This window comes from Phascolarctos cinereus, unplaced genomic scaffold, assembly GCF_003287225.1.
Source record: "Phascolarctos cinereus isolate Bilbo 61053 unplaced genomic scaffold, phaCin_HiC Scaffold_2;HRSCAF=192, whole genome shotgun sequence".
Classification (NCBI taxonomy): domain Eukaryota; kingdom Metazoa; phylum Chordata; class Mammalia; order Diprotodontia; family Phascolarctidae; genus Phascolarctos; species Phascolarctos cinereus.
In genome coordinates this window covers 194,018,156-194,037,658 of record NW_027555625.1, presented here as the reverse complement: position 1 = coordinate 194,037,658, position 19,503 = coordinate 194,018,156, and the positions used below count along the sequence as shown (strand labels likewise).

Below are 19,503 nucleotides of genomic sequence, written 5' to 3'. Positions count from 1 at the left end.
TAGACTAACCCGAATGACAAAAGAGGTCCAAAAAGTCAATGGGAAGAATGCCTTAAAAAGCAGAATTAGCCAAACGGAAAAGGAAGTCCAAAAGTTCACTGAAGAAAATACTTCCTGGCGCTGTGGCGCGGGACATGGGGGGCCTCGGCGGGGGCTGAGGCCATGGGCAGAGGGCAGAAGGCGCGGCAGCTGAGGCGGAGGTGGAGGCGAAGGCGGAGGCGGCCGCGTGAGCGGGCGACGGGAGAGGCGGCAGTGGGCACAGGCCGGAAGGACGTAGCCTGGGACCTCGGGGCGGTGCCACCATGTCCGACAGCGAGAAGCTCAACCCGGACTCCATCATCGGGCGGCTGCTGGAAGTGCAGGGCTGCCGACCCGGCAAGAACGTGCAGCTGACAGAGAACGAGATCCGCGGCCTGTGCCTCCAGTCCTGGGAGATGTTCCTGAGCCAGCCCATCCTCCTGGAGCTCGAGGCACCCCTCAAGATCTGCGGTGACATCCACGGCCAGTACTACGACCTGCTCAGATTGTTTGAGTACGGAGGCTTTCCCCCCTGAGAGCAACTACCTCTTTTTGGGGGACTATGTGGACCGGGGCAAACAGTCCTTGGAGACCATCTGCCTTCTGCTGGCCTACAAGATCAAGTACCCCGAGAACTCCTTCCTCCTCCGAGGCAACCACGAGTGTGCCAGCATCAACAACATCTACGGCTTCTATGACGAGTGTAAGAGACGCTACAACATAAAGCTCTGGAAAACCTTCACGGACTGCTTCAATTGTCTGCCCATCGCGGCCATAGTAGACGAGAAAATTTTCTGCTGTCATGGAGGACTGTCCCCAGACCTCCAGTCCAAGGAGCAGATCCGACGCATCATGAGGCCCACAGATGTACCGGACCAAGGGCTGCTGTGTGACCTCCTGTGGTCAGACCCCGAAAAAGACGTGCAAGGCTGAGGGGAGAACCACCGTGGCGTCTCATTTACCTTTGGAGCCGAGGTGGTGGCCAAGTTCCTTCACAAGCATGACCTGGACCTCATCTGCTGAGCACCCGAGGTGGTAGAAGATGACAGTGAGTTCTTTGCTAAGCGGCAGCTGGTGACCCTCTTCTCTGCCCCTAAGTACTGTTGCGAGTTTGACAACGCAGGTGCCATGATGAGTGCGGACGAAACCCTCATGTGCTCTTTCCAGATCCTTAAACCAGCCGACAAGAACAAAGGCAAATATGGGCAGTTCAGTGGCCTGAATCCTGGCGGCCGCCCTATCACCCCACCCCGCAACTCCGCCAAGGCCAAGAAGTAGCCATTCCAGGCGTGACTGATTGTACAGAAATCCTGGTTCCTCTTGGGGTCTCTGATGCCCAGGAGGGCCTCTAGTTGCAGGGAGCACCAAACCTTGGTGTAATTTTCTTTTATTAAACAAAATCAAATAGAGTCTAATCCCCTCTAGCCCTGACCTGTCTCCCCCAACCCCCACTCTCCGGGCTGGATCCTGGGTGGGGGAACTGGGAGGGAAGAGGAAGGCCCCTTGGAGCAGGGAAGAAATCTTTAGTTCTGCCTGGGCTCAGCTGCCCTATCCCTCGGGTCAGGAGGTTATGGGGACACCAGGCTCTGTGCCCTTTTCTGGTCTTTTTTGAATAAATGTCAAAGCTGGATTCTCAAAAAAAAAAAAAAAGAAAAAGGAAAAAAATACTTCCTTAAAAATTAGAATGGAGCAAATGGAAGTTAATGACTTTATGAGAAATCAAGAAATTATAAAATAAAACCAAAAGAATAAAAAAGAAAGAGAAGGCAATGTGAAATATCTCATTGGAAAAAAACAACTGACCTAGAAATTAGATCTAATAGAGGTAACTTAAAAATTATTGAACTACCTGAAAGCCATGATCAAAAAAAGAGTGTAGACATCATCTTTCAAAAAATTATCAAGGAAAACTGCCCTGATATTCTAGAACCAGAGGGTAAAATACAAATTGAAAGAATCCACTGATCACCTCCTGAAAGGGATCCCCAAAGGAAAACTCCTAGAAATATTATAGCCAAATTCCAGAGTTTCCAGGTCAAGGAGAAAAACATTGAAGGCACCCAGAAAGAAACAATTCAAGTATTGCAAAACATAATCAGGATAACACAAGATTTAGCAGCGTTACATTAAGGGACCAGAGGGCTTGGAATATGATATTCTGGAGGTCAAAGGGGCTAGAATTAAAACCAAGAATCACCTACCCAGCAAAACTGAGTATAATCCTTCAGGGGGAAAATGGAAATTCAGTGAAATAGAGGACTTCCGAGTATTCTTGGTGAAAAGACCAGAGCAGAATAATAAATTTGGCTTTTAAGTAGAAGACTCAAGAGAAGCATGAGAAGGTAAACAAGAAAGAGATGTCATAAGGGACATATTAAAGTTGAACTGTTTAAATTCCTACATGGAAAAATGATATTTGTAACTCATGAGACCTTTCTCAGTATTAGGGTAGTTGTGTGTGTGTGTATAGATAGATAGATAGATAGATAGATAGATAGATAGATAGATAGATATAGATATAGATATGTGTATATATATATGTGTGTATATATATATATATATATATGTGTATATATGTATATGTGTATGTATATATATATGTGTGTGTGTGTGTGTGTGTGTGTGTGTGTGTGTGTGTGGATGTACACAGAGTACACAGGGTAAGTTGAAGACGAAGGGATGATATCTAAAAAAAACAAAATTAAGGGGTGAGAGAGGATTATACTGGGAGAAGGAGAAAGAGTGAGGTAGAATTGAATAAATTATCTCACATAGAACAGAAGAAAAAACTTTTACAGTGAAAGGGAAGTGGGGGAAGGTGAGAGGGAATGAGTGAATCTTACTCTCATCAGATTTGGCTTAAGGAGGGGATAACATATACACTCAACTGCGTATGTAAATTTATCTTATTCTACAGGAAAACAGGGAGGAAGGGGATAAAAGAGAGGAGGATGATAGAAGGGAGGACAGATTTGGGGAGGGAGGCATCAGAAGCAAACACTTTTGAAGAGGGACAGAGTCAAAGGAGAGAATAAAATAAATGGGTGGTAAGATAGGATGAAGGGAGATATAATTAGATTTTTACAACATGGCTATTATGGAAATGTTTTGCATGACTACACAAATATAGCCTGTATCAAGTTACTTACCTTCTCAATGAGGATGGGTAGGGAGGGAGGAAGTGAGGGAATTTGGAACCCAAAGTTTTAAAAATAAATGATAAAAAGTGATTTTACATTCAACTGGGAAATATGACATACAGACAATGGAGTATAGAAATCTATCCTTCCCTACAGAAAAATAGAAGGGGAAGGGGATAAGAGAAGTGGGGGTGATAGAAGGGAGGACAGATTAGGGGAAGGAGTATTCAGAATACATGCTAGCTTGGAATGGGCAGAGGTGAGAGATGGGGAAAGAATTTGGCACTCAAAATCTTGTGGAAGTGAACATTGAAAACTAAAAATAGATTAATTAATTATTATTAAAAAAAATAGAAAATAAGCCTTGCACTTATGTGACAGAAGCATGCCAGTTTGGTCTAAGAAGGGTCTACAAAGCATGTGACTCATTTTAATAAAGCATTGAATGCATTATAGATTCTTGCTTTAGAATTTGATTACAAAATGACACTAGCAGCTATCCAAATGTGGTTTTATAACATTTGATAGTTTGAAGGAACAATCAAATAAAGCATAAGGAACTACTCATATTTTTTCTCTATCCTATCTTCTAGCATCATTAAACATTAAAAAACAAAATTCCTATCTCACATAATTTTAGTCCTGCATAAAAATGCTTCCACTGAGTTAGAATTTAAGATTGTTGTTTCTACCTTTTTGAAGGCAGTGTGGTAGAGTGGAAAATATGATGCAATCAGAGCGAACAGATTTGGACTCCCATTCTCTCTTAACATATGCTAGTCGTGTGACCTTGGGCAAGTTACTTCACCTTTCTTAGCTTTGGCTTCCCTATGTGCAAAATGAGAATAATAGTCTGGATACTACCTACCTTATGGGTTTAAGATGTGAAAAATATTCTTTACGTTTTAAAATCTTGTAGAATTGGTATCCTCCTTCTGCTCCTCCTCATCATCATCATTGAATTGCCTGGAAGAACAGTATTATTGCATCTTTGGTAATATGATTTACTAATAGTATCTGCATTATTACTTGGCGATCTCAAAATGATTTGCATCTTAATTAATTGATTAATTTGTCCGATATTCACATCTAAATAATGTCCCCCCAAAAATAGCCTTCCTTATTGGAGAAAAACCAAACAGATTAGCAAAATTACTACAGCAACCTCAATAGATTATATATGCAACATTCTGCACTCATGGTCCACAACTTCTCTGTTGAAGTGAAGGTGTAAGTATTACTGACATCAGTTATCTGAATCTAAATTAATTACATCCTTTGTTCTACATTCCATTATCGTCTTCATTTATATGATCAACATTGTTTTTGTTTTGTTTACTTCATTCTGTTTTCTTTACTCTGCATTAATTTAACCATTTTTAAAAGTTTCATATACTTAAGGTACAGTAGCATCCCTTTAATCTCCATTTATAGCAATTTATCCATCCATTCCAATAGTGTTTGTCAGTCTCTTTATTTGCATGCTTTTTTTCCTATTGCAAAAATGTTCGTATCAATATTTTGTAACTTTTCTTTCTGTCACTGAGTTACATGCCTAGAAGTAGCATTGCTGGGACCAAGGTCACCAATTTAGAAACTTTTCCATCATTCCAAATTTATTTCCAGAACAATTGAAACAAGTTACTACCCTACCAGCTAACTGGCAACTTATTTACAAGGAGATGCTTTTCAGTTATAGATGTTCATGTCATTTACCCAGATATCTTGGGCATCAGACTTTTGTAAGGGATGTTTGGTGAAATATATTTTCATGCTTGAGTGTTTTTCTTCTTGATCTAGTTGCATTGATAACGCTTGTATCTTTTTTTGAAATTCAAGTTGTCTATTTTGCCTTTGTCACTTCCTCTATTTTCCCAAACATACTTTTGACACATACTTCTTTCCATTTGCCTTACTTTTATACATTCAGATGGCTGAAATATTTTGGAATTTGACATATGATATAGCATATAATGCTATTCTGAACTCACTTTCGGCCCAACTGCTTCCTAGTTTCATCAGTAGTTTTTGTTGTTATTGTTGTTGTTGTTGTTGTTGCTGTTAAAAAAGAGTCCTTGTCAGTAGTTTGTTTCAGCTTTACCAAACACTGAACTACTATTTTTGCTTTCTCTTAGATCTTGTTGGCATAGTCTATTCCACTGATGTTTTTATATTTTTAAATAAGTACCAAATAAAGTTGATGGTATTTATTTCACAATATAGTTTGAAATCAAGTAAGGCTCATTCTTTATCCCTTTCATTTCTGCCTAAAAAATATATTTCCCTTGAAATTCTTGGCCTTTTGTTTTTTCAAATGAATTTTGTGATCATCATACCTGATTTTATAAAGCAACTACTTGGTAGTTTGTTGCTGTAGGACTAAAACTCTCTATTTTTTTTTAAATAAAAGGACCCACATGATGAATTCCTACTTGATTTAATTGTAGGATGAATGTTTAATCTTACAGATTAATTTATATGGTTTCTGTGAGTGGGGGAAAAATACCTCAATAACCCAATGTATTTTTCTTTTTACTATTCCTGCCAAAAAGTTGCAAGTTAAGAAAGCATTTCTCAAATGATAAATCTTTAAGTTCTAGGACTTGAAAACAAAACATATGCTTGTTTTGCTTCTATCAAATAGACTCTGATTTTGATCACAATGCTCTATAATTATGAAATTTATGTAGCTTCTCAAGAAACTTAGGTATTTAAAGAAGGTTCATATATTAGGGGAAAAGACTACAGAGGGCAGAACTGATCACAATGGATGCAAGGTACCAAAATACAAATTTAGCTCAATGTCAGGAAAAACTCACTAACACTTTGAATTATCCAAAAGTAGAATGGAATGCCTTGGTATGTAGTGGGGACCCTCTTATTTAAATCATCAATCAGTGGTTCAATTATTGTCAGGTATAATATTAGGGGGGATTATTATTCAAGAATGGGTAGGACAATGAAACCTCTTAGATCCCTTTCAAATGTGAAATTCTCTGATGCTGTTTTTATATTTCTCCTCAGATTTGAAGGCGGAAAAAAAGGTTTGAAGGAAAGGAAAAGTTCAGGTCAAAAAATGAAATGTAAAGACCTGAATTTGGATTGAATCCCCAGCTCAGATATTTATTAAGTGTGACCTTAGGCAAGTCACTTTCTCTTATTGGGTCTTAAGGGGATTGGGGGGACAAAAAATAAGCCTTTAAAACAGACTTGTGTATAACTATAAAAGCTCTCTATCATATACTTGCCTCCCCCTGACCAAGACACTGATTTTTTACTTCCTTATTGGCTCTTTGGGAAGAAGATTCAGGTTGCAAAAGAGCATGTGTGGGCACTAGCATAGTCTTTATATTTTGCAGGGCCTTCTGCAACCTATAAAAGAGATTCATTTCAATAATCAATTTAAAGAATCGTTTTTTTTTCTTTCTCGACATTTTTAAACACTTGAAAATAATTTTAGACTCTAATGTTCACCTTCAGATGGGGTGTACTACTATAATGATGGTGAAAAATAAAATTTCATCATTAATAAGAGGGGGAAGACCATCCATGAAGATACTACATAGAGATTTTGCTATTCATTTTTATTCTATGTCTTCAATTCAACAACAAAGAACAAAAATGTACTGTACTTCGTATGTAGTGAGTGTTTGATAAATACTGTTTTGATTGATTCACTCATTCATATATAGAATGCTATGTTGGGCATTGATGATAAAGAGAGAAAAGACAACAAATGCCTACTCTCAAGGAACATAGCAACTAATAGCAGGATGGCATCAATGTGGGAAATAAGGCAAGAGGAAGTGTCTCAAGCCGGGAACTGAATAAAATAAGGATTTCAATCAGTAGAAAGATAGAGGGAAGCCAGAGATGAGGAGACATAGAATGATATGTTCAAATATACAGAGGTAGGCAGATGGCAGAGTGAAATTAGGGGAGTGCCTGATAATGAAATTTGGTTGGAAAGTCGTTTGTGTGAAGATGAATATTGTAGAAGAGGACAGAAAAGTGGGTTAAAATGTAAGAATCTTTAAAATAGTCTTCTAAATTTGAAATAATGATCTGTAAGTTATTTTATTAGAACCCTTAAATTTGAGTTTAAGTTCTCCTTCCACCTATCAAAACATGTAGATTGTATTCCATGGGTAGAATAGGGAAGCTCAATTTTAATTCTCCATGCCAAAAGCTGTATACTGGAACTCTATGGTGGGAAAGAGGATCTTATAAAACATTCTACTTTCTAGTATAAAAATCTAATAAAACATTAACTTGGGCCACTTGGTCATGTTAAATTGACTTCATAGCAGGGTACTAGATGAGATGAGTCCATGGGGACAATTAGAAGCAAAATATATTACTTTTTTTGCCATGTAAAGCCTATTACAGGCTGATTATGTGAATTCCTTCAAGGCTTACAGAAATGGAGTCTTCATTTGATAGACCAAGAATTCTTCCCAAAGTCTTTTGATTATTATTATTTTTTAATGAGGTTTGTGTGCTCTGGGAGCATGATGAGTCAGTGTTCTCTCCTCTCCCTCCCTCTCCTTCTGTCTTTTTTCTTATAGCTTTCCCATTAGTAGAAAAGTCTGCTAATAGCAGATTCACCCAACATGAGAATACTAGTGGCTTTGATTTGCCTCCAGAAGACTAATAGCCATGTAGACTGATAATCCTGCAGATCAAAGCATTAAGAGAATGATAAAGTTGATGAGGTTCAGTGTGGCAGTAAAGAAAATGAATACCGTCTTGGAATATTTTTATAGAACTCTAGTGTCTTAGACTGAAGAGAATATTTCACTGTACAGGGACATGGATTCCTCATTCATAATATTGAATTCATATAAAGGCAAATTGCATATTGATATTATATGTAATTGTAAACCCCATCTAGGATCATAGAATTCAGAGCCGAAGAGACCATAAAGCTCAATTAGGCCAGTAACTAATTTTATGGGAAGGAAGGGAACAAACATTTATTACGTACCTAATATATACCAGATATCATGCTAAGCTTTTCACAAATTTTATCTAATTTAATCTTCATGACAATTCTAGAAGGTAAATGTTATTATTATCCTCATTTTACCACTGAGGAAATGGAGGCACCTAGAGGTAAAGTGATTTGACCAGAGCATGCAGTTAGTGTCTGAGGCTAGATTTCAAATCAGGTCTTCCTGACTCCAAGCTCAATGTTCTATCCATTTCACTATTTATCTGCTTCTAGATAAAGAAACAGGATTAGAGAGAGGAAGTTGCTTGACCAGTGTAAGTAATTATCAATAACAGAGCTGAGACTTTACATTTATATGCAGAATGGGTCCAGAGGAGAATAAAACAGAGAGCAGGAGAACTAGAAACCAAGCCAAACAAGGATTATGTTAAAGCAACTAATGATGTTTTCCCTACAGAAGAGAATATTTAAATGATTCAGATATATGTTTTCAAAGATTGAAGTGGGGCTTAATATATAATAAACATTTGGCCCATTCTGCTTGATGCTAGAGAGTAGAAAAAGGGCCTAAAATTGGAAATTATGTTATGGAATTTAGTTTACTATAAAGAAAAAAAATCTACCTAACAGAGTTAATTCAAAATGGAATTGATGGCTTTGGGACATATGGAGTTTCATATTCCTAGATGACTTCTGAGGCCTTTTCCATTGCTCTTTTAGCATTCTATGATTCAGGAAATATGACCTTGGTAGGCCAAAAAAAAAAAAAAAGGCACTTATCTACCCCTTTGTTTCTGTACCTACCAAAAGAAGCTTGAGATTGGATATGCTTGATTTAATGCAAAGATATGGCTAGAGATAACTTTTGATCTCTGGGATTTATTCAAAAATATTTGACAATGATTATCAGTGAACTCTTGAGGATAGACTGATGAATAGCATTATGACTTCTCTATTCAAAGACTATAACTTAATCAAGTCACAGATTTAGATGTACAAGGGATCTTCAAGGTCATTTAATCCATTACCCTCATTTTACAAATGAAGAAACCAAAGTTAAATGACTTCCCCAAGGTCACACAGAGAGTAACAGATGCACTATCTGAACCCAAGTCTTCTAACAACAAATCCAATATTTTTTACACTGCAGAATCATCTCTATCCATAATAGAACTTATGAAAAGATACCTATAATACAAACAACAGTAACAATAACAATAGCAAACATATAGCACCTAATATGTGTCAGGCACTGTGCTAAGTACTTTACAGATATATGTCATTTGAGTCTCTCAACAAGATAGGTCTATTATTCTTATTTTCCAGTTGAGGACAATGAGGAGAAAGAGGTTAAATGAATTACCCAAGGTCACATAGTTAGTAAATGTCTGAGGCAGGTTTTGAACTCAGGTTTTTTTCCTGACTCCACATACAACACTGTATCTTCAACAACCCTAAAATGATTCTCAGAGAGAATAAAAGTAGAGAATCATTGAGAAGATAGTCTAATACAGGGCTTCTTAACCTTCGTTTCATGGACATCTTTCCCTGTCTGGTGAAACCCAGGGAATCTCTCAGTATAATGTTTTAAATGCAAAAAAAATAAAATAATATAAATTTACACAGGATGTTGGTTATATTGAAATACAGTCATGGAAATATATTATAAACCAAATTCATGATACATAAATCTAGAGGTAAGTATAATAAGTACATTGAAGCTGTGATGAGCATAAGCAATATTTTAAGACATCTGCAGTGGCTATAATATGGTATAATAATATATGCTATTTCTATTGTATACAAAGTCACCAATACTGGTAATATTACCATATTTTGTTGCCCATGTTCATAATGGAAAGAAATGTTAAATTTTGTTTGATATTACTGAAAATAGATATGTTTTTCCCATCCAAGTTCTTAGACTCTCTGAAATCTATTGGGGTCCATGGCCCCAGGTTAAGAACCCCCGATTTAAAGAAAAATATAGAACCCTCCTAGTGTGCCAGATTCATTCCTTTTGCTTTCTTCAAAACAGTGGTGCAAATGGACCAAGGTCTGATCTCTATTAGTGTTTTTAAATATTTGCAACATTTAAGAATGTGTGCTTTTGTTTCTGCCACAAATAATAGTTTACTTTATGTCAGCACCCTAAGGATTTCATCAAATGGCAAATTTTTTTTTCCTATGAAGGTGAGTCATAGTCATATTTTTTTTCTTTTACAATCGGAAAAGAAGCTTGTGGATTGTCTGGTCCCATTTGGAGTTTTATTGGTTTGTACATTTTATTTCTTTCAGTTTAAAGGTGTCCCAGTTGCTCCAGGAACTGAGAGGTTGACAACCCCTGCTGTAAAATACTGGAACATTCACCAACAATGGATGCATGTGAAATACACATTTGTGGATCTATAATATCTTGGATTTGTGTACTCTTTCCAAAAGACTAAGTGGTCTTTTAATCTCAGCAATCCAAAAATTTTCCAAGGAAGTTCTTTTCAACATACTCAAAATTCTGGACATCATCCTCTAGGGTTTTTTTTTTTTGGTAACATTTCATAAATATAGAGCCAGAAAGAGTCTTTGAAGTCATCTCATTCAACCCCTTCATTTTAAAAATAAGGAAACTGAAGCCCAGAGAAGGTAAGTGATTTGTCCAGGATTACACAGGTGACCATGATGCCTCTTGAATATCAGTGAAACATTCAACCTGTTGACATATCACGCATGTATCAATCATCCTTGTCCCACTATATCTTTCCACCCTTAATGAACATTATTTATGCTCATGTATCAAGTATTTTCTCAAATCCTTACAAATGACTATCTATCTCCTCTCTCTGACTTTATACTGAACATCATCCATGCTTAGAGGCATCCCCAATTAATCTCTACTTCATAAAATATCTCTTTATATAAGATTCAGCACAAGTAAGACTTCCTATATGAAGCCTTTCCTGATCCTCAAAACTGCTAGTACCCTCCTCAATCTATCTTGTCTTTTAAAAAAATATTTCTTCTCTTTATGTTATTTTCTGTACATACCTACTTATGTCCTTGTCCCCCCCATTAGACTATAAACCTCCTCATATACTATTTGAAAAAAAAATCTTCATCATTTTTATCCCTGAAGTGACTATACTAATAACTCATAGCAAGAACAAATATATAAAAAAAAATTCTCTCTGCAATAACACCCTACATACAATATGGAAACATGAATAGGCATTGAATTGTTTGCCTCTTTAAAGGATGTTTAAAAATCAGTTTACCTTATTTTTAGAGGGAATGGAGGAAGAAAGTTTAATGGTGAATTTTACAACTATGCAAGAATATTTGAGGGGCAGTTAGGTGATACAGTGGATAGAGCTATGGCCATGGAGTCAGGAGGAACTGAGTACAAATATGACCTCAGACATTTGACACTTAATAGCTGTGTGACCCTGGGCAAGTCACTTAACCCCGATTGCCTCACCACAAAGGAAAAGAAAACATATTTGAGATTGAAGTTAGTGTAAGGGCTAGAGATCTGGCCTAAAAGTCGGGATGACTTGCCTTCAAACCCATCTATGATACATACTGTCCATGTGACTTTAGGTAAATTACTGAACTTCTCAGTGTTCTAGGAAATTCTCTAAGAGTATAAATGGAAGAGAAGGTGCCAATCTATATTAACAGAGTGATTTTCCTTACACTAAATTTCCCCATACAAGTGAAATTACAGGTACCGTACCTGTGCCTGTGAATGCATTTAATTTGTTTCTAAGGTTTTTTTTTTAAATTTTGTGTGTGTGTGTGTGTGTGTGTGTGTGTATGTATATGTGTGTATATATATATATACATACATACATATATATGTGTGTGTGTACATATATACACACATACACACATATGTGTGCATATATATAAAGATATTCCTATTTTTATATGTAATATATATAGTATGTGTGTATATTTAAGTATGTATATGTATGTGCATATATATTAGTATATATATATATACATAGTATTTATAACAATAGCATATATAGATGTAAATATGTAGTATATATCACTCCTTTTATAGTATCAGTATATCCAGTGCTAGGATTTTGGCAGAATAGAAACCCCTTGAAACTCATAAGCTAAAACCTATCAATAATTTATACCTAAGTCTTTTTTAGAATTTCCTAAGACTCATAGATTTTAAGCAACTCATCTTTGGACTCCAAGTTAGTAAGTGTCACAAGAGTGATGTGAATGTACTCTATCCATTATTCTAGAAGGAGTGGGGAACCTAAAGCCTCAAGGCCACGTGTGACCCTCTAGGTCCTCAAGCATGGCCCTTTAAGTGAATCCAAACTTCACAGAACAAATCCCCCCTAATAAAAGGATTTGTTCTATAAAACTTGGACTGAGTCAAAAAGCCACACCCAATGACCTAGCAGGCCACATGTGGCCTTAAGGCCCCAAGTTCTCCACCTCTGGACTAGGTTATCTTTCTACTGTCATTCATAATGCTCATAGAGTCAGCATGCCCTTATCTGGTAGGAGAATGATTTTGAGACTGCTATAGGATATAAAGTTGTTTCTGTTTTTGCTTTAAAAAGATGTCTAGTTCACAGGAATTGTAGTATCAAAAGCAAGGTAAGAATTTAGAAGTGATCTAGTCTAACTGAGACCCAGAGAACACAAATTATTTCTGAAAAGTCAGATACAATGAAGAGCTTATCCAGAATTTAAAACCAAGTCCTCTGAATCCCAAGTCCATTATCATTCTATATTATATTGGATGGAAAGAGTACTCTAATAAAGCAATGTAAACAAAAAAGGCCTCTAAATAATAGATTCATTATGGAATAGACTTATTACCCTCTATTAAAATTTTCCAATATATTAAGGAACTAGACTTTTGACCACAAAAGTGCTGGTTGTCCCCTGGGCAGCTGAAGTTTGCTGAATTCTCATTCACTTTACCTTGAGCTTCCTATATGAATGGCATGAATGACAGGAAGAAAGCATACCATTATTCTGAAATGCTGTAGTCTTATGGTTTGGGCTGACAGGTTTTCAACAATAAAATCTCGCTAAATGAAAATGAAATTAAATGATTGGAAAATCTTATTCCACTGTGTCACATGGGAAACAGCTGGTACATAGTTTTCTTAGCCAGGCATATCACTTTCCCTCAGGTGGCAGAAGAATATTCATCTGATTTGGTCCTAGAAATGACCGTATAGCTCAACTAGTGCTGCCCCTTTGTTTTAATGAGGAACAAACTGTGATCCAAATAGAGGAAATCATTTTTCCAAGGTCGTATAGTCAGGTAGTAATTGCCATATACGGATATAAAACTTTTGCCAGTACAATTCATTGTGCTCACAAGCTTCTGTCTAAAAAATGTTTCTGATGAGAATTATGTTTTAGCTTCTGCGGGAAGAGGACAAAGTAGATTCCCCTTTAGATAGAATATCATTGTTTTATGCACAAATAATCCAGTTCCCCTAATTCTGAGGAGAATCTAAAGCAGGATGTTGCTCTGAAAACATCACTGTGATTTAGGATGTCTATTTTGTCTATTGAAAAGGGAATACTTTGCACCAAAATATTTGCTGCTGTAATGGCATTCTCAGACAATAGTGTCATTTGTTTTTTACAGAGGAACCTATGTAGTTTTCACCTTCCTGCCATGCAGTGATGTCTCTTTGATGGTCTCATCCCTACAATTAAATTCTAAATACTTTATTCCATATTTGTTCAGAACCATTGTCTGAAAAACTAGAGATTGTTTAATGAAGCAATTAAGACAGTAATAATCAACATTCATATTACAGTACAATACCTTATAAAAGCCCCCTGAATGTTAAGTATGTACTAATGTAGTTGGGTTCTTAGGCTGGATTATTTTGGGGGGTGGGGTGTTGGACTAGAGCACTTCCCATTGAGCTGGCCATCTATTCTTTAGCTCTTGGTAAAGAATATGTATGTTCTGAACCTATGGAACTAGGCATGCACGTTTGGCTCCAATTAAACCCCCCAGAGCCTCCATGTACTAGGAAGGGATGACAATGATCTCACCTCCTTCATTACCAATTGTTCTTCATTTTATTAATTCTTATTCGTGTTTTAGAGCTGGAGAAGATGTGAGAGAATCATTTGGTTCTTCCCTTTGTATATAAGACTGAGGAGACTCAGAGAAAGGGCAAATCAATTCCACAGACACTCAGAATGTTAGTGGTAAAAAACCTAGGTCTTTAAAATACCAATATAGTTCTCTTTTTTGCTATCCCATACCACAGTGGCTAATAAAATAAATACCATGTTACCTGGCCAAAGCACAAAGTGTGTTTACCTAGCAGAATGAAGTTCCTACATAGAAGTTTTTTCATGACTATAACATGAGGCAACAAAATACTTCACATGGATCTATTAACAATGCAGTTTTGCACTGTTCCCTATCATTTCTCCCCATTTCTAGCTGTGAATGTGATTCACATGGTGTCATCTGCAGTTGCAGACTTTTGGCTTAATGATGTTATCAAAGTATTTCATGAGAAAAAGAAAAACACTAACTTATGAATCAAAAAGCAAGTCAGATTTACTTCTCTTCCTTTGCCTTTCAGATTAGTGATTCATTAAACTTTGACTTTTAACAGGTTATCACAAGGTTTTCTGCACAGAGATTTGTCCAGGAAAAAAAAAAACATGGATGCACCTATATTCTGTTCAACAATCAAACTTTCATCTTTCTATATGTACATTACAATATATTTTTGGATACAAAGATGTTTGGATATGAAAAATCACAAAGAAATTTATTTGCAACAATCAATTAAATTAATGTGCTAAGGATGTTGGCTAAAGTAGGAAAAGCTTGGTTATGACAGAAAGGAATACCTTAATGCAAATGTATTTTGAAGAAAATGTTTGAACTATCCCCCATGGAGCCAAGTCATCTGTAAAGGATTGGATTATTATATCACTCACCTTCTTATCATACTCTCTCCCATCTCTGTGCCTTAGCCCTTGCAATGCACTTATGAGTTACTTTGGGTTATAGACACCGTGGGGTATTCTCACAGTCCATCCCCTCCACTCCAGAGACAGTATGCCTTTTATTCAAAATACCCCACACACTTGTGATAGACTCCCACTAAACTGCCTCATGTAGCCTGGAATCTTTCCCTTTTGCCAAGGTCAGGCACATGCCACTTTCTTCATCATCTTTCCCTATGACCCTTCCCAGGTGTACCTGGTCACTAACCCCTCCCATTCCTCATGCCATTTTGTCTATATCTCTGTTTTGCTTTCATCTAAAGCTCCTTTATATTGTAATTATTTGTGTGCGTATCTTTCCCCCCCCATTAAATTGTAAGATCTTTGAAAGCATGATCTGTGTCACTTATCACATTGAACAAGTATTTATTAAGCACCAGAACACTGTTTCTTAATCACTAAGGTAGATAATAATACCCCTGCCTTCAAGGGACTTACAGTTTAGTAGTGGGACAGTGGGGCATAGTTGAAACAGATTATTTAACCTCTCTGGATTTGTTTCAATATCTGTAAAATGAAGGCATTCGTTGGGTTAGATGATGTCTTGGGCCCCTTCCAGTTCTAGATCTATGATTCTTTGGTCCTTTAACCATGTAACATACACAAAATTTTATATCTCACATAACATAGGCTGAGATATTTGTCCCTCCTCTCTCTTTCTTCTAGTTTGAGTACTTCATTCCTTCAATGCTTTAAGCAGCAATGATTTTGTTAATGCAGGTATTCTCTACACCAGTGAAAATCATGATCCTTTTATGAATTTGTAACTAGATTTTGAGAGTTGCTACAGCCAAACTTCTCTTATCCTTATGGGCAACCAAGTGATGAACCTCTCCAAATAGCTTTCTTTGGACAAGAAGTACAAAGTTTGTTACTAAATGTTTACTTGAAACCATCTCAGTGAAATAGGGAAGGGCTACTACGACCAAAGTTTAATCAGCTCTGGCTTTCACTGAATCTCCCTCAGTCAGAGGCTTTTATCTAGAACTAGGGATTATGAAATTTCTGGCCATTTCATCTTTCTAATTCTCAGTTTCCTCCTCTGTAAAGTGAAATTATTGAAATAGAATATCTCTTATTCTTGCTCTAACCAAGCCCTCCATCATTACCCAGTTCTGAAACCTGTTCTGGTCAAAATCATATTCTCATCTGTTTCAGGCTTGATCAGGGTTGGCTATGTGCTTGAATGGCCTGAGACAGCTGAATGTAGAATTTCCTTTGATAATTTTGTGGATCAGCAAAATATTTTTAGATGGTCCAATTTGGGCTATTGATTGGTCTATAATTTAGAGCATATTCTCAAAAATAGTGATATATCATAGATGTGCATGAGATAAAGAGATTATTGTTTCTGGAGGCACAGGGGACTTCCATAAAGAAAAAAAAAGATCTTTTAAAAGCCATTCCAAAGAGATAATTGTTAACTCAGACAACAGCATAGGTACAATATGGTAATAGGGCCCTTCTTCAGATAACAAACAGTACTCTAGTCATTTCAGTACTAATGAGTAGCCAAAACCTCTCTAGAGGGATGTTCAAGAAAACTGGAGATGTAAATTAGAGATGTGTTAAATAGTCTAGCAGCAGCTAACAAAGGTTACCTGCTGGCAAATGGGCCGTGTTCAGCACCTTATTTACTGCCAGTGCTAATCCCTTAGGCACACATTGGAGTCAAGACTTCCATATCTAGACTCTTTTTTTGTAAGTTACCTCCCAGGAAATGGGCAAGTTTAATGCATAAAATAATCTACTAAAAGTTTTTATAGCACCTAAAGTCAGATGTTGTTTAGACTTTTTTATTAACTTTGAAATAAATCTAAATAATTTCTTAAAGAAATCCTGAGGACCAGAGAGAAAAGACACACTACAGAAATTAATCTGAACCTGATATAAGTATGAGACATGACTTCAGGAGATCTAACATTTAGTGAAGGAAATGTGCTTTAGTTTTATAAAAAAAAATGATAAAAAGTAATTTCTCTGATGCTTCTGAGAAATTTCTGCCTGACCTTCTTCCCAGTGAAAGCAAAATGGCAGGCAGAGATAGTTGAAGATGAGACTTCAGATTAGGTATAAAAGGGCCCTTTTCTATTTGGCCTTCCATGATATATCTCTTTAGACTACTAGACAGTGCTGTTTGGTTACTGACCTAACTTGGCATTTCTGCCAAATCTTTCTTCTTCCGTTTTTTTTTCCCGATCTTGGTTTTCTGAACTATCTGTATTTCACTTTGGTATTTGATGTACCAATTCTTTTTTCCACTAGTATCCTGGAATTTTAATGGGTGCCTCTGTCTTCTAGGATGAAATTACTTCATCCAACTGATGCTCAAGAATAGCATTAGGATCTTTCCTTTCATGAGATCATGTGACCCAGAATCATCAGGCTAAGCATTAAGGATCCTCTTCCCTCAGTCTTCTACAATGCTGTACCTAGAACTGGCTCTCCTTTAGAGCAATGGTCTGTTCTAGCTCTGAGGCTGAATGACTGATTTTTGCTTGGAGATCACTAACAGAGTTAAGACATATTCCAGAGCTAATGTTGGGCCTAGTTGAATGTTGTAATCACTTCTTTCCTCTTGGATCTATATACATGGCTCAATTCTCTCCCTTCCCAGGGGAATGAATCATTAGAGTCACAATTAGAAACTAAAAAATTATTAAATGGACACTTGCAAACACTTTCAAAATATGTGCCTCTCTCTAAGTAAAGTTACATCAAGATATGATATCATACTTACATAGACCTCTGAGAATGTAAGACTCCAAGGAAGAAAGCTGAATTAGTAACAGCTTGGATCCCATTCACTACCTCAAAACAGTAACAGATTTGTCCAAGTAAAGACTAAAGAATTGAAACAATGATAAGAATAGCAAAACCAGCAATGATAATGGTAACAAAAGTCAGTGGTAGAAGAGGAAGAAAGGAAACAAATATTTATTAAATACTTACTCTGTGCCAAGTACTGTGCTAAGCATTTTACAAATATCTCCAAAAAGTCTTAAAACAACCCTGGAATATATGTATTATTATCATCCCTGTTTTACAATTGAGGAACCTGAGGCAATCAAAAAAAAAGTGACTTTCCCAGGATCATAGCTAGCAAGTGTCTAAAGCTAGATTTGAATTCATATCTTCCACAATTTAGGCCAAACACTCTGTCATCGTGCCACTTAGATTTCAGAGTGGTCTCTGAATTTGGATGGGGAAAAAATTAGGATTCAAAAAGGGACTATTAACCTTTGAGAAAGCAGCATAATCAGAGTGATAAAGGCAGAACTAGATAACAACAGGTCAAGATATGCTTAATAAATACTTAGTGACCGATTGAGGAAGGTGAAGTGCAAATTGTACACAGCAGATTACTTATTTATTTATTTATTTATTTTGCTTAGGCAATGGGGTTAAGTGACTTGCCCAGGGTCACACAGCAAGTAAGTGTTATGTGTCTGAGGCCGGATTTGAACTCAGTTCCTCCTGAATCCAGGGCTGGTGCTCTATCCACTGCACCACCTAGCTGCCCCCCAGATTACTTAATATTGTCATATTTTGCCCCAACAGAATGTTATTTCATAAATTTCAACCTCCCATTGTGGAGTTTGAAACTTCTCAGTAACCTATAGTCTCAGAAAGTTGCCTGAGTGTCAGAGAGGTTAAATGATTTGCTCACAGTGATATAGACAGTGTCAGAGAAAGTATTTGAAATCAAGTGTTCCTATCTCCAAGTATTACTCCATATATGACAATGATGCCTCTTTGTGGTACTAACTTAGATCCAGGATTTATTTGCTGTTCCTTAGAATATAGCATATGCAAATCTAAATAATAAGATATATGTTATAGGGTCTGTGTATATATTTGTGGACACACACAAACTTAGTCCAACCATATCTTTGTATCTTATAAACATTCAAACATTTAAAAAAAACTTAAATATAACTACTAACAGGTTGAGTCAAGAGAACAAACAAGAGAGATAATAGCTGGTAACAGATCACTGAGATATCTATTCCTTCCCTCATGGGATTTTATTTTTCAGTAATTATCTGTGCCATTGTATTGAAAACATCCCTGAGAATAGAGATGTTATTTGAAAAAGAATATATGAAAAAAGCTGGATTAGACATACTGACATCAATTTTATTCATTTCAGAATTATTATAGGAGGGAGGGTGGTATGTGGGTTGAGTTCAAATAACTCTTCTAGGATTGAATTAGAATTAATACCAAATCTTGATCATAATGACCTCTAACTCAGAGTTACCACTAAGGATAACTTAGAACAATGGTACTAAATTACTTACAAGATTGCGAAGTTCCATACCTGCTTAAATGATTATCATGCCATGCCCTTTGTGT

The 19,503-nt window shown here is 36.6% G+C and overlaps 1 pseudogene; it reads left to right on the top strand.

Annotated features, from left to right (window-relative positions):
- The first annotated feature begins 269 nt into the window (after positions 1–269).
- On the top strand, positions 270–1,455 carry LOC110193844 (serine/threonine-protein phosphatase PP1-alpha catalytic subunit pseudogene; annotated as a pseudogene).
- The last annotated feature ends 18,048 nt before the right edge of the window (positions 1,456–19,503 follow it).